At 37.4% G+C, this 15,247-nt stretch overlaps 1 long non-coding RNA gene across 1 annotated transcript; it reads right to left on the bottom strand.

Annotated features, from left to right (window-relative positions):
- Window positions 1–947: 947 nt before the first annotated feature.
- LOC140847334 (uncharacterized) lies at window positions 948–13,355 on the bottom strand. Its single transcript, XR_012127323.1, has 4 exons — window positions 13,149–13,355; window positions 4,888–5,103; window positions 3,511–3,663; window positions 948–999 (listed from the first exon to the last, which is right to left on the bottom strand). It is a non-coding gene; the product is annotated as an uncharacterized lncRNA (long non-coding RNA).
- Window positions 13,356–15,247: the final 1,892 nt, after the last annotated feature.

Below are 15,247 nucleotides of genomic sequence, written 5' to 3'. Positions count from 1 at the left end.
CAGAAAATGCTTCCCTCTGCCTTATTTTTTTTTAAACTTGAGTCTGTGTGGAGTCAAGATCATGCTGAGTGCTCTGATGTAGGGCAGGGCAGATGTCCTGACTGAATCAGGAGATACAAACTCAGCGAGGCGAAAGTCATGAGACCATTGCCTGTTTTGAAATTGGATGGAAAATGACACCACTTCGAAGCTTTTGTTTTTTCAGTGGAGTCAGAGCTATTACGTATCTTTTGCAATAAATGTATCAGAACAATAAACAGACACACTATGCAAAGCAGAAAGAGTTCTTTCTGGCTGTTTTCCCATTTCCCATTTCCTTTGCTTTTAGATTGACAGCTCAGTCTTTGGTACAAATCATTGATTATTTGCCAACTGATATATTAGCAACATTAATTCCTCCCCCATTTGGTAATATGTCCCCCCAGCTCCCTGCTGGAGCCTTAAAATTTATCGACGTTAACCTCCGGAAAAGTCCACTGCCCAGTATGGTATTTGTCCAACAATGAAAAAAAACCTTCAAAACAGCCATTCTCTGGCTTGATTTTGTGCATCATCAAGAAGGCACGTGGACACGGCAGTTTAGATCATAGTGTTAAGTGGGTAGAGATCACAGAGCTGATAAACACCGTCCTGCAAATGCCAATGTGGCAGGTGTTGTTGATGCCCCACCCATATCCAGTTCATTGTGTTTAAAATGACCACTGATGGCCAACATCTATGTCTCTGGGTCAAGAGGCCCCTTTTAGAACCATGGTCACTCTGCCTGTGCATATGGCAGACTGGAAGTGTTAAGAATTAATACCCCCCAAGAGCAACCCTCAAACAATGATGAGGAGCTGGTATAAAAATATGCCAAGTCCTTTACCTCTCAAGTGGGAAGCTTCTGAGATGTGCATATTATACTAGTTCCCAGAATTTACCCATGGAATTAAACACTGGTCACTCACTGTGGTAGCTGGATTGATACACCTCCTTTCCTGGAAGTATATGCTGACTCCACTGAAAAAACAAAAATACAGGAAGATAATCCTTATCTTTCTGAGTCTCCTTTTCAGGAACCCAAACCAAGACCAAAAGGCTAGCCATGCCCCACTTAAAACATGAACAGGACTTCAGGCTCAGTCCTGAATATCTAGGTATAGCAGGACAATTTTTTTAAACAAATATGTCTTAAGGATGGAGGAGTGACACTCCTCCGCAATTCTCACGCATCTATCCTGGCCCACTCTGTTCAGGACTACCACAGTGTGCACAGACATGGAAGGTGTTCTAAGGCCCCTAGCATCCTTTTAACTGATCTCTGCGCCTCCAGCTTCTCCCTTCAATCTGCCCTGTATCATGCTGCCAGGCCAATTCTCCTGATTCCCTCATTTTCATGTATCACTCCCTGTTCAGAAATCTGTGATGGCCTCCCAATGAGTCAGCAATGAGGCAAAATGTCTCTGCCTCATCTTAAGCCTCCTTCATATTCTGGGGAGAGAAGTTGGGTTGTTTATTGCTCCCACCCACTTCTTGCTGGTCATGGTTTGGCAGTGACATTCCTCCACTAAAGACCACAGCTCCTGTTCAGTGTCCTCTAACAGCTATAGCTGCAGCTATGTCTCTCTCTTCCCAGGTAATGTTAACCACTCTCTCCTCTTGACCTTCCAGGCTAGTTTTGTGGAGTACTTCACTATTGCTTGTTAGTTCTCTTCTGTTATCCCTTTGACTGTGCCATCTGTTTCCTGCCAGGGCCCTGGGCAATACCAGTGCTAATGTAGAAATCAGGAGTTCCAGGTTCCAGACTTGCTTCTGTGACTATGGTGTGTGATTTTGGATCTTGTTTACCTCTGAGTACCTTTGAGCCTTACATTCATTATCTGTCAATGGGAGGAAGAAGGCCTATGCAGCACACCTCATAACAGTTTACTGTTTACTTGTGTATTTTCTGCCAACAACTTGAGGGAACTTGGAAGTGGATCCTTCCTTCTTCAGTCAAGCCAGAGTGAAAATAAAGAAACTAAAATGAAAGTTTAAAAATGAAAGGCAAATATGATCTCATAATTTCCCTGTGGTTTACCTGAATGTGAATGGTGACTAAAATACAGCAATGGAAAGGCTGACTGTGCATTTTCTGTTTCTACATAACAAATGACCACACATTTAGTAGCTTAAGAAAACACACATTCATTATCTCATAGTTTCTGTGGGTCAATACAGTTTACTTGTGTGCTAGAAGAGATACTGTGTTATAAATGTGAAGAACAACATAAATCTAAGGTTTTGTTTATCACCATATTATAGAGAAGAATCTTGAGAGAGACTTCAAAAACACATTATCAATTAAGGAAATAACCAGGAATAAGGTCACAAAAGGAAATGGATAACTCAGGAGAAATGTCCATGCCACTTGTAAGTAACTTACAGCAGTAATTCTTCTGGAGCTATCCTTACTCAGGACCTCAAACATGGGCAACCCTGTGTGTGTTACTATAGCAACTGCCCACCAGAACCTGGAAATTCCAGCAGCTTACAGTATCAGTCATCATGAGAAAAGGGGCCAGAGCAAGCTGCAAAAATAATATATATCATGGAGGCCATAGAAAGAAGAGCTATAGTAAAGACTGCCTATAGAAGTTGTTCTTAAAATACCGGCCCTGGACCAGCAGCATCAATATCACTGGGAACTTAATAGATGTGTAGATTTTTGATCCCTCCTGAGTAGGAAACTCTAGGGTTGGGGTCCAGCGCTCTGTTTTAATAAGTCCTTCAGGTGATTCTGATGCACACTAAAGTTTGAGAACCACTGCTCTAAGGTCAGGAAATTCGGTGTCAACTCCCAATGTCCAAATGTGCAGAGTGAAAATAAAGAAACTAAAATGAAAGTTTAAAAATGGAAGGCAAATATGATCTCATAATTTCCCTGTGGTTTACCTGAATATGCATGGTGACTAAAATACTGCAATGGAAAGGCTGACTGTATTTTCTGTTTCTACATAACAAACGACCACACATTTAGTAGCTTAAGAAAACACACATTCATTATCTCATAGTTTCTGTGGGTCACAAGTCTGGGCATGACTTAACTGAGTCCTTTGCTTAGTGTCTCACAAAGTTGCAATCAAGGTGTCAGCCAGAACTGCATTTCCATAAAAGGCTTGACTGAAGAAGGAAGGATCCACTTCCAAGTTCCCTCAAGTTGTTGGCAGAATTAATTTCCTTGTGGTTATAGGATTCATGAAAGCATGCTTCTTCAAAGGCAGTAATGGAGAAAGAGAGACTGCTAGCTAAATGGAGCTTTATATAACATAACACAATCAGGGCAGTGACAATCCATCACCTTGTCCTATTCTACTGGTTAGAAGTAAGTCAGAGGTTCTATATCACACACACTGAAGGGGAGGGCACAGGATTGTATGAGGGTGTGAACATGAGATGGGGATCACAGGGGTCACCTTAAAAATCTTTCATAGTCAGCCCTCTGGCCCCCAATGATTATTCATGTCTCTCTCACATGGAAAATACATTTACCCATCTCCAAAGGTTCCCAAGTCTCATTCCATTATAGCATCAGCTCCAAGTCAAAAATCTCATAATCTAAATCAGGTCCAGATGTGGAGAAGGCTCCTGGGTGTAATCCCTTAAGTACAGCTACTGGTCGAAAATTGCTTTCCATATGTGGATCTGTGAAACTAAAGAGACTAATTATCTGCTCCCAATACATTCAACATACAATGGTGAGACAAGCACTGCATGACAACTACAGTCATTCCAGCTCAAAAAAGGGTAAAATGGGAAGTAAAAAGAAGTCAATGGTCCATAGCAGTTCTGAAATCCAGCTGGGCAAATAATGGGAGTTACATGATTAGATTTCTTCATGGCTCTCGGCTCCAACTTCTAGACTCTTGGTTCTATGTTAATCATCCTTGGGTTTTCATGAATGGTAACATGTGTTTGTAACTGTTGATTCTATCAGCCTGTTTCCTGCCAGTATAATATTGAGGGTCCAACAGTCTTCCTTCATTTTGTACCCTCTCTGTCCCCTTCAGTTCAAGCTGGCAATATTGTGAAATAATTTTCTCAGAAACTTTTATGAGTATCCCATAGATTTTAATGGGGTTTGCTTGATTAGACAAAAGCCACACCCACAGATTTTTTTCAAAATAATCCTTTCTCTATCTGGATCTCTTGTTGAGATCCATTTCTTCTTGAGAGCGCTTTGGACTGAGAAGCTTTCTAGAAGGCATGTGGTTTGATTGAGAGAATCTGTGAGACACACTCTTAATGTCTTAAAGAGCCCTTTCTGTGACTGACTACTCTGACTTTTTGACCTTTCTGGTGTTTTAGCAAAAGTTGTAGGATTACACTTTTTAAGTTTTTCTGTAGACCAGTCTGTCTTAATTTTAGCATCTTTTGCTATCTATAAAGACAGTGGACTTTCAAAGTCATCAAGTCCTCATTCCTTTTCGTTCTTCCCTCAATTTATTTCTCTCCTCTCACATTTTATTATACACAGCACAAAGACACCAGGCAACACCTTCAACACTTCACTTATAAATCTCCTTAGCTGGATAGCCAAGTATATCACTTATGAGTTCTGCTTTCCACATAACAGCAGGAGATAACTTTTCTGAACCCTCTGCCCTTCCACAAAAAGGATTTTCCTTCCTTCAGTTTCCAGTAACATATTCCTCACTTCTTCTGATCCCTCACCAGCAGCACTGTCCAACTCCAGATTTCAACAATGTGCTCAAGAAAAACTTAATGTATATCAGGGATGAGTGCCACAAGACTGATTAAAAGACCATACTCATATAAAACAAAATAGTAGGTTACATGTATTAGGCAGGATTAGTTGTAGGTTACCCATATCTCCCAGGACAGAACAAAAAAACACTTTAGACTTACCTCAGTTCTCAATCACCATAGATATGTCGGACATTTCTGGTGCCCATTTCAGACACTCTTGGCTTCATCTGTTTTGTTTTGTTTGATTTTCAGCTTTGTGACATGCAGCAGTGTGAGGGCTCTTTCTTCCTACAGTCCCAACCAGAGAGTGTCTTGCCGCCTGCTTGCACCTAAAGCCTCTCTCCTTGATACTCTGCCCTGTACCTTCATCCTGGCCTGCATGCAACAGAAGTGTAGGCAAGTTACTATCCTGTGGAGTAAACCTCTGGCCAATGGGAAATAAGAACCAATGGGAAAATCTTTTCCTCTTTATCTATACATTGTCCCCAATGAAGCCCTTGAGTGCATTTTGTAGAGATAGTTCCTTGGGGCTGAGTGCCACAGATCTAGCATTCTGTTACTTTTAAAAACAGCAAGCTTAACAGAACAATTTTGTTTGTTCTTCTCTAGCTGCTTCTCTCTCTTTGTTCTTCTGCTCTTTGGAATAGTATCCCCGATAAAATGCAAGCACATACGCTTCAGGAGCCTCAGGCTCTGCTTTCTGCTGAACCCAAGTTACAAAGATAGGTACCTTGCAGCATATCATTTTTTGGCTCATATTTCTATAGTAAAAATTAAATATAAAACATTTTTTTCACATTTAAACTTTTGTAACATTTTAAAACAAAACACCATGTGGGAGAAATCTTGAGTAGCATTCTAAATACAATTGGTAGAATGTCATAATATGTGAAGAAGACGTTTTGAAAAGAGCCAGTTAAGGGGAAGTACAGCTAGCATGCTAGTAGTACTAAGAAAGTAAAATGCTTTTTTTTTTAACAGCTTTATTCAGGTATAACTGGCATACACAATAAACTGCATGTATTTCAAGAATGCTATTTCTAAGTTTTAGCATATGTATACATGCATGAGACCATAACCACAATCAAAATAATAAACACATCCATTACTCTCAAAAGGACCCTTGTGTTCCTTGGAATACCTTGTGTTCCTTTGGAATACAGTCCCTTTCCAGCTCCAACCTCCCTTCCCTGGGAAGCCTATCACCTACTTATTATCTGCCACTGTAGATGGAATTGAATTTTCTGAAATTTTATATAAATAGAATTATACAATGTATACTCATTTTTGTCCAGCTTCTATTCCTCAGCATAATTATTTTGAGATTCATTTACATCATAGTGTGTATCAATAGCTCATTCCATTTTACTGTGGAGTAGTATCCCTTTGAATAAATACATCATGACTTGTTTATTTGTACATTCACCAGCTGCTGGATATCTGAGTGATTTACAGTTTGCGGCTCTTAAAAAAAGCTGCTGTGGACTACCTGCATAAGTATTTGTATGGATATATACTTTCTCTTCCTCTTGGGTGAGTACCTAAGGTAGAATGGCTGAGTCATATGACAGGTGTATGTTTAATATTTTATGTAACTGCCAAAATGTTTTCTAACATGGTCGTACCATTTACATTCCCACCAGAAGTGTATAAATATACCAGTCCCCCAAATCCTTGTTATACTTGGTATGATCTATTTTTTCAATTTGAACCATTGTAATACATATATAGGGGTATCTCATTGTGGCTTTCATTTGTATTTCCCTAATGACTAGTGAGGTTGAACATCTTTTCATGTGCTTATTTATGGTCACCTATTTTATAGAAGAGTTTGTGAAGAATTGGTGTTATTTCTTCCTTACATGCTTGGTAGAATTCTCCAATGAAGCTATCTAGGGTTGAGAATTTCTTTGTGAGGATTTTAACTATATATTTAATTTTTAAAACAGTATATAACTATTCAGATCATCGATTCTTGAGAGAGCTTTGGTAGTTTGTGTCTTTCAATGAATTTGTCCATTTTATCTGTTATGAAATGTATTGGCATAAAGTAGTCCATAATAAACCATCTTTATCCTTTTTGTAAGTATAGAACCTATAGTGATGACACCATTCTCATTCCTGATATTGGTAATTTTTGTTCGCTCTCTAATTTGTGTTTGCTTTCTACCTCCCTCCATACTTCCCTGCCCCTTTTCTGCACCCCCACCTCTTTCTTGATCACTCTCACAAGAGTTTTAACAATTTTATTGATTTTTCTCCAGGAACAAGCTTATGGTTTCATCATTTTTTCCTAGTGTTTTTATGTTTTCTAGTCCATTCATTTCTACTCTAAATTGTATTTCTTTTTTATTCTTACTTTCACTAATTTTCTTCTTTTGATAGTTCCTTAAGTTTAAAGCTGAGGTCATTGATTTGAGATCTTGTTCCTTGTCTGACATAGGTGTTTAGTGCTATAAATTTCTTCTAAATATTCTTTAGTGGAACACCACAAAAAAGTTGTTCTTTAATTTTTATTTGCTTCAAATAACATTTTAATTCTCTTTGACCTATGAGTTTTTTACAAATGGATCATTTATTTTTCAGATATTCAGAGATTTTCCTGAGATCTTCCTATTATTAATTTATAATCTAATTTCATTGTAGTCAGCATACTTTGTAGGTCTGAACACTAAATTTATTGAGACTACTGCCTTATAGCCAACATATAGTTGGCTTAGTAAATGTTCCATGTGCCCTTGACAAAAATTGTGTTTGGGTGGCATGTTCTATATAAACATCAATTTGTTCAGGGTGGTAGACATTGTTGTTAGGTCTTCTTCTATCCTTAGTGATTTTCTGTCTACATGTGTTATCAATTATTGAGACAGGGATATTGAAAACATTGACTATATTTGTGAATTTATCTAGTTCTCGACATTCTATCAATTTTGATTTATGTATTTTGAAACTATTATTAGGTGTATAAATATTTTAGATTTTTATTTGCTCTTTGTCATTGTGAAATGGTGTTCATTATTCATGATAATATTCTTTGTTCCCATATCCACTTTGATATTAATATTGCCTCTAAAGCTTTCTTCTTATTAGTGTTAGCATGATATATCTTTTTTCCACATGTTTTTACTTTGAAACTATTTGTGTATTTATATTTGGAGTGCTTTCTAGTAGGCTGCATATAATTGAATCTTACTTTTTTATCAACGCTGACATCTCTGTCTTTTAATTTGGATATTGAGAACATTTACACTTAGTATGATTATTGATACGGTTAGGTTTAAATTTAACTTCTTTCTATTTGATTTCTATTTGTTCTCTGTGGTCTGTATTCTCTTTTGCCTCTTTTTCTGCCTTCTTTTGGATTAGTTGAATTTTTTCATGATTCCATTTTCTCTCCTCAGTTGGCATAGCCCTTTGATTTGTTATTTTAATTGTTGCTTTAGAGTTTATAGTATACATCTTTAACATATCACAGTTTACCTTCAAATGATATTATGTCAATTCACATATACAATAAGAACTTAATAGTATACCTCCATTTCTTACCTCCCAAATTCTGTTATTATTGTCATCCATTTTACTTTTTACATATTTTACAAACACCAAACTACATTATTATTTTAAATAGTCAATTTTGATTTAAAAAACATTAAATGATAATAAAAATTCTTACAAATTTACTCACATAGTTACCATTTCAAGTTACTTCATTCCTTTATATAGATTGCTATTGCCATCTGGTAGAGTTTGATTTCTGCCAGAATGACATCCTTTAACATTTCTTACAGTGCATACATACTGGTGATAAGGTCTCTTAGCCTTTGTATCTTCAGAAGATCTTTATTTTGCCTTCACTTTTGAGAGGTATTTTCACAGAGTATAGAATTCTGGATTGACTTTTTTCTCTAATATTTTAAATATATTTCATTGTCTTCTCACTTTTGTTTCCCACAGGAAATCTGCTGTCATCTTTGCACCTCTGTATGCAACATACCTTTTTCTCTCATTGTTTTTAAGATTGTTTTCTTTGTCACTGATTTTGTACAGATTTATTATGTTCCTTGGAGTACTTGCATTCATCTTTCTTGAGCTGTGTTGAGTTTCTTGAATCTTTGGGTCTATTTTTTTCATAAAATTTGGAAATCTGGGGACCTTATTTCTTTAAATTTTCTTTTCTCCCCAACCTCTCTTTCAGGAACTCCAATCACATATATGTTAGTGTACTTGCTGTTGTTCATAATTCATGGGTGATGTGTTCATTTTTTAAAATGATTGTTTCTGTGTTTTATTTCATATAGGTTCTTTGGCTATGTCTTAAATTTGCTAATTGTTTCTTCTGCAATGACTAATCTGTTATTAATTTTATCCAGTGTATTTTGTATCTCTGACATTACAGGTTTCATTTCTAGAATTTTGATTTAAATCTTCTGTTACAGTTGCTATAATTCTACTTAGCTTTTTGAACATATGGGATACCATTATAATAACTGTTTTACTGTCATTGTTCACTTATTCTAACCATCCTACTAGTTCTGGGTCAGTTTTAATTGGATGATTATTTTTGTCATTATAAGTCATGTGTTTCTGCCTTTTTGCATGCCTGGTAATGTTTGATGAAATACCAGATATTCTGAGTTTTGCTTTTAAAATTCATTAGATGTAACTAGAACAATGTTTTCTAGTACTGATTTTCCTCACTACTAAGATAAGACTTTTGGGTACTTTGACTGATACTTCATGAATCATGAAGTTTTCCAGTGTAGCTAGTGAGATTATTCCCAACACAGTGTGATTACCATGCACTATTATTTATAATCCTTTTAGGTAGTTTTTCCCCAGCCTCAGACTTGCATGCATTGATCAATACTCTGCTAAATACTCAAAAGAAATCCCCTGCAAATCACCAAAGTGCTCTCTGTGCAGTTATCTCCTCTCTGATACTCTGTCTTGCAAACTCTTGCCATATTCTTATTTCCAGACTCTCATGCATATCAACTCAACTCAGGAAATTATTCTGGTTCTGCCTCAGGTCCCCTTCTCTGCACTTCAGCCTGGAAATTCTTTCAAATCAGTAACTGGGCCAATCAATGAAACAATTCATTTGTTTCTCATTTCTTAGGAATCACCACCTTTTGTCACACACGTCCAGTGTCTTAAAAACTATTGTTATGTATGTTTTGTTCAATTTTTTATTGTTTCTGTTGGGTAGATAAATCTGGTGCCTATTACTCCATTTTGGCAGAAAGTGGATATCTAACTGCTTCTTAACAACCATATTGATTGTTTGTATGTCAAGATGTGATACTTTGAGCATTTAACATCTCAAGATAATTTATTGTTACTTATATGTTAGCATCTGACTGCATTTTAGTTGTTGTATAAAACTGGTGTGCTGGTTTTGGCTGACATTAACCCACTTTTTTCTCATTTAAAATAATGGGAAATAGGCTCACAGTTAAGCATTTTTATGTATTATGTCATATTTTCTATGATGGATTATTGATTTTAGTTGGGAAGTGCCTATATTTGGCTTAGACTTATTTCTCTCACATGAAAATTATTCTAGAGATAGCCTATCCAGAGCTGTCATGAAAGTTGTATGATGTTTTCAGACACAAGTGCCTTCTGTCTTTCTGTTCTGTAGTGCATGAATTCCACCTTCCCCACAATTATAAGATGGAGCATTAGACATCGTGTCCACATTCCAGCTCCTCTTATCTAACCTCTTTTAAGAGATTTTTCTAGGAGTTTATCCAGTGTTTTCCTCTTACTGCAGTGGATAGGCACCCATATTCTCAAGAAAGGCTTTTTCACTTGGCATCTTGCTGACCTGAATAAAACTAAAGGTTGATCATTAAGACATAAGGGGAAAAGGGACATGAATAAGCCATTAGGAATGTCTGCCACATTTGACAAAGGACATTAATGACAGGCTAAATATTGTGCGTGCATTCTGAACATTTGATATGGCATAAAGTTTAAAGAAGATTTTTTTCTGGAAATATAGAGAAAGAGGCTATGGAATGGGAGATGTTGGGACAGCCACCCATTTGGTCTCCATGACAGTAATCCAGAAATGCAGCACTGAAGACTGACACTGGAAGAGATAAAGGAAACACTTCAAAATACTTATCTAAGAAAATATTTAGAAAGTATTTGGTGACAGATGGGATATAAAAGGAATGTACAGCAAAGGGACTATATTCCAAAGAAAGACAGGATTATGAAAGGAGTGTCAGAAAACTCATGGAAGCCACTACTCTACACATCTGGCAAGTTCAGCCCTGCCCAGTACTTGAGACAGTGATGTCTGGATCACATACTAAAGACTATCTGTCAGCAATAAGAGTGTTGAAATAGTCGGGCACTAGCATATCTGGTGTCTGTAGTGACCTCAGATGGGCAGGGTACAGCCTTATGTGCAGACTAACCCCAATCAAAGATGGCCAGCTCACTGGCATCATGAATTTCAAAGCCTCTGTTGCCATGTTACTATAGCAGGTCCCTCTAGGACAAGGAACTAACCCTAAACCCCAGCCCTGAACTCTTTAGAACATGCCAGCTTCTGTACCCAAAGTCAGTTCTATCTTTTGCTTTATCAAAGACATAATAGGAAAACAATAAACATTCTGTAGTAAAAGAGTAAAGAATCTAGGGTCAACGACAGGCCAAGACAGAGATACTATTCAAAATTTTGTTAGTGGGTGACTTTGGACTAATTACTCTATTTCTGGGCCACATTTACTAATCTTTAAAAAGGAGAATTAGTATAATAATTCCTGGGATATGTAATATTTCATGAGGCTTAGTCATGCTTATTAAAGGAAGGGAACATGGCAATTGGAGAGCTTGTATTCTAGCCTTGGCTCAGTCCATTTATGTTATCTTGTTAACTTTGAAGTTGCTTCACCCTTTTGGATCTTTATTTCCTTCTCTGTCCTTTTCCAGAGCTTCAATGCCAGTTTTGGCACACAGTGTTTGCTCAATAATTATTTATTGAATAAAATTTGTTGGATCTCTGAAATGAAGGGTTTTATTTAGATTAGCATGTCCTAAAATAATGTTTTGTGAGATGCTGTTCAACTCATATTGCATGTTATAAATGGTTGTGCTTGAAATGAAGCACTGAAAAAATGCAAGGAGAGAGTGTCAATGATGATACAAAGCCACCACACCTCCTTTTTGCTAGCTGTAAATTTAATGTTATCTGAAAAAATAATAAGCCCCTATCTCTGATAAACTATTCTTATTTGAGTGTCTATTATTACAGCTAAATTGAATTCTTTACTGGTCCAAACTATTAATGTTTACTCAGTAGTATTTTATAGAAGGAGCCATTATTCTCTCTCAATCCCTGTTCATTTACTTCTTTGAATCTTCAGTCAATTCATTAATTAAAATATTCTCAGACACTTATAATGTGTGTTGCGCTAGGTGCTATACAAAAGAAGTATAAATCCAAATTCTTGCCACTAAGAGATTTACAGTCTATTTGAGTAAAGGAGAACACTGAGTTAGTTAAGTAGCTGATGGCCCTAAATTGAACAGTGATTTTCCTGAAGGCAGAGACTGAGTGTTCATCCACATGTGGGCTTGTCCTTACCCCCAGTGTGGAGTATATTGGGAGCATGAGACATGCTTGCTCCTCAGATATTTTAATTTGTACACACTGTGGCTCAATTGCTCAACCAATTGGCTTCCCTGTTGAAATGACAGCTAATTTAAAAGAAGAAATGACTATTTGGAAAATGATTAAACTCAGAACATCCTAATAAAAACTGATTCTTATGGAAGTCTTATGAAGTGCTAATTGCTGGCTCCAGAGAAAAGGGAAGAATGAAAATTGTCTTTTGGAGTGCTGTTCCCTCACTGAGAATTAGGAGCTTACTCTGAAAAATATGGACAGTTCTAATAATCATAAAGATGATAATGATGCTTCTTAATATTTCAATAGTATTTTGTAGTTTACGAAGTATTTTCATATAAATTTGGAGAAGTAACTGAGTATAGAGAAAAGAGAACAGGCTGACAGCCTTTTCAACAGCTGGTGTTGGCAAAACTGGACAGCTACATGTAAGAGAATGAAACAGGATTATTGTCTAACACCATTCACAAAAGTAAACTCAAAATGAATCAAAGACCTGAATGTAAGTCATGAAACCATAAAACTCTTAGAAAAAAACATAGGCAAAAATCTCTTGGACATAAACATTAGCGACTTCTTCATGAACATATCTCCCCAGACAAGGGAAACAAAAGTAAAAATGAACAATTGCAACTATATCAAACTAAAAAGCTTCTGTACTGCAAAGGATGCCATCAATCGAACAAAAAGATATCCTACAGTATGGGAGAATATATTCATAAATGACAGATCCGATAAAGGGTTAACATCCAAAATATATAAAGAGCTCACTCACCTCAACAAAGAAAAAGCAAATAATCCAATTAAAAAATGGGTAGAGGAGCTGAACAAACACTTCCCCAAAGAAGAAATTCAGATGGACAACAGACACATGAAAAGATGCTCCAAATGATTTCACTCCTATGTGGAGTATAACAACAAAGAAAAAACTGAATAAATAAAACAGCAGTAGACTCACAGAACCCAAGAATGGACTAACAGTTACCAAAGGGAAAGAAACTGGTGAGGATGGTTGAGAAGAGAGGGATAAGAGGGAAAACAGGGCATTATGATTAGTACACATAATGTTTGGGGGTGGGGACATGTGGAAGGCAGTATTTACAAAGACAGGTAATGATTCTACAGCATCTTACTACGCTGATGGACAGTGACTGTAATGGGTTATGTGGGGAGGACTTGATAATGGGGGGAGTCTAAGTAACCATAATGTTGTTCAAGTAATTGTACATTAACTATATCACAAGAAAAAGGAACAGTTGCAGGTAGCCACAGAATCATAGCAGAACATCACAAACACAATTGTCAGAATATGGGAAAGGAAGACAGGGTGTAGACCAACCAACTCTGAGTGTTTCCTGTCTAACAGGTTAGACCATTCCTATCCTGGAAATACAGGTGTAGTAGATTGAAATCTCCTCCCATAAAGAGTCCATTCCTCCACCCTTGAATCTGAGTTTGTTCATGTGACTTGCTTTGGCCAATGGGACATTGGTAAATATGACACAGGCAAAGGTTTGAACAGTGCTTACATAAGGGGCTTGTGTTCTCTTTCTGCTGGGAATTCTTTCCCCATTATGTGAACAAGTCTGGGCTAACCTCCTGAAAGGTGAGAGCCTACCTGTAGAGAAGCCTCACCTGTCCAATCATCTCAGCCATCTCAACCGAGGCCCCATATGTGTGAGTGAAGTCATCCTTAGACCATCTAGAACCAAACAAGTTTCAGAGCACAGAAGAGCCATTCAGCTAAACCACAGAATTATGAAAAATAATTGTTTATTGTTTTAAGTCACCAAGATTTTGTGTGGTTTGCTAGGGTGAGGTCATCCCTTCCATAATATGGGTATTATAGGGCAATCTTTCATTGACATCATCAACTATTCCATTCTCCTGATTTCCCTTACTCTGAGTCCATGCTCACTAACACATTTCTGTCATGATTTGGCCTCTTACATAATCTGCCTATAGGCAATGGGCTGACCACATAAACTCCAAGGATTCCTAGCCCCTGGTATGATAATTATTCATGATAAATTAATGACGTGGTTTCTGACCAAGGTTTGTCTTAAGGAAAAGATAGTCTATGCCTCTGAACATTTACTCTCCACTCTTCTCTATCCTGCTTTTTACTCTAGGAAGTTGACCTGCATAGATTGCCTCAAGGACCAATCTTGTCTTGTGGCTTCTTTTTGGGCTTCACCAATGGGAAGCCCTACCTGAAGATAAGAGGAGAGTGATTTCAAAGCATTAATTCTCACAGTTCCTTCCCTGTAGATTAAGTCCCTTGACTGAGTCAAGGCTGAGTCCCTTGACTGAAGATTGACCTCCTGTCAAGGTGATCCCTTCTCCAAAACTCCCTCATTGAAAGCACACCCTCCGATCATCCTTTCAGGCCTAGAGGTAGAAACAGAGCAATTTTTACAAGCCTCCACTTCTTCACTATCCTGTATGGTTTCCTATACTTCTGTAAATGACCCCTTTATTAAAGCCTCCTCCAATTATCCTAATTTCAGCATGCCATCTGTCTCCTGTTGAGCCCCTGATGGGTACAGATGCTGGGCATGTTTGTTTGAGTGTCTAGTTTGTGTAATGGGGATTTCTCTTTGGCCCTTGAGAGATAGCTCCACATTCACTGAACCAGTATAATCAAGTTTTTAGACTCATTGGCCTCAGTCTCAGGCTGAAATTCACAAAGGTAACAAATTCCTCTAAAAGCCAGCTGGCTGGCCTTTTAACCTCTGGAGCAGAGAACAAGAACTGTGCTTTTCTGTATTTCTAGAATGCTTACTTTCAGGGTTGCTATTAGGATTAGATAAGCTACATGCAAACCCCTTTGTACCTTTGTATATGCCTGCCACCTTCTAGTTCTCAACACGT

Source organism: Manis javanica, chromosome X (assembly GCF_040802235.1).
Source record: "Manis javanica isolate MJ-LG chromosome X, MJ_LKY, whole genome shotgun sequence".
In the NCBI taxonomy this organism is placed as follows: domain Eukaryota; kingdom Metazoa; phylum Chordata; class Mammalia; order Pholidota; family Manidae; genus Manis; species Manis javanica.
This window is presented reverse-complemented; position numbering and strand designations above follow the sequence as displayed.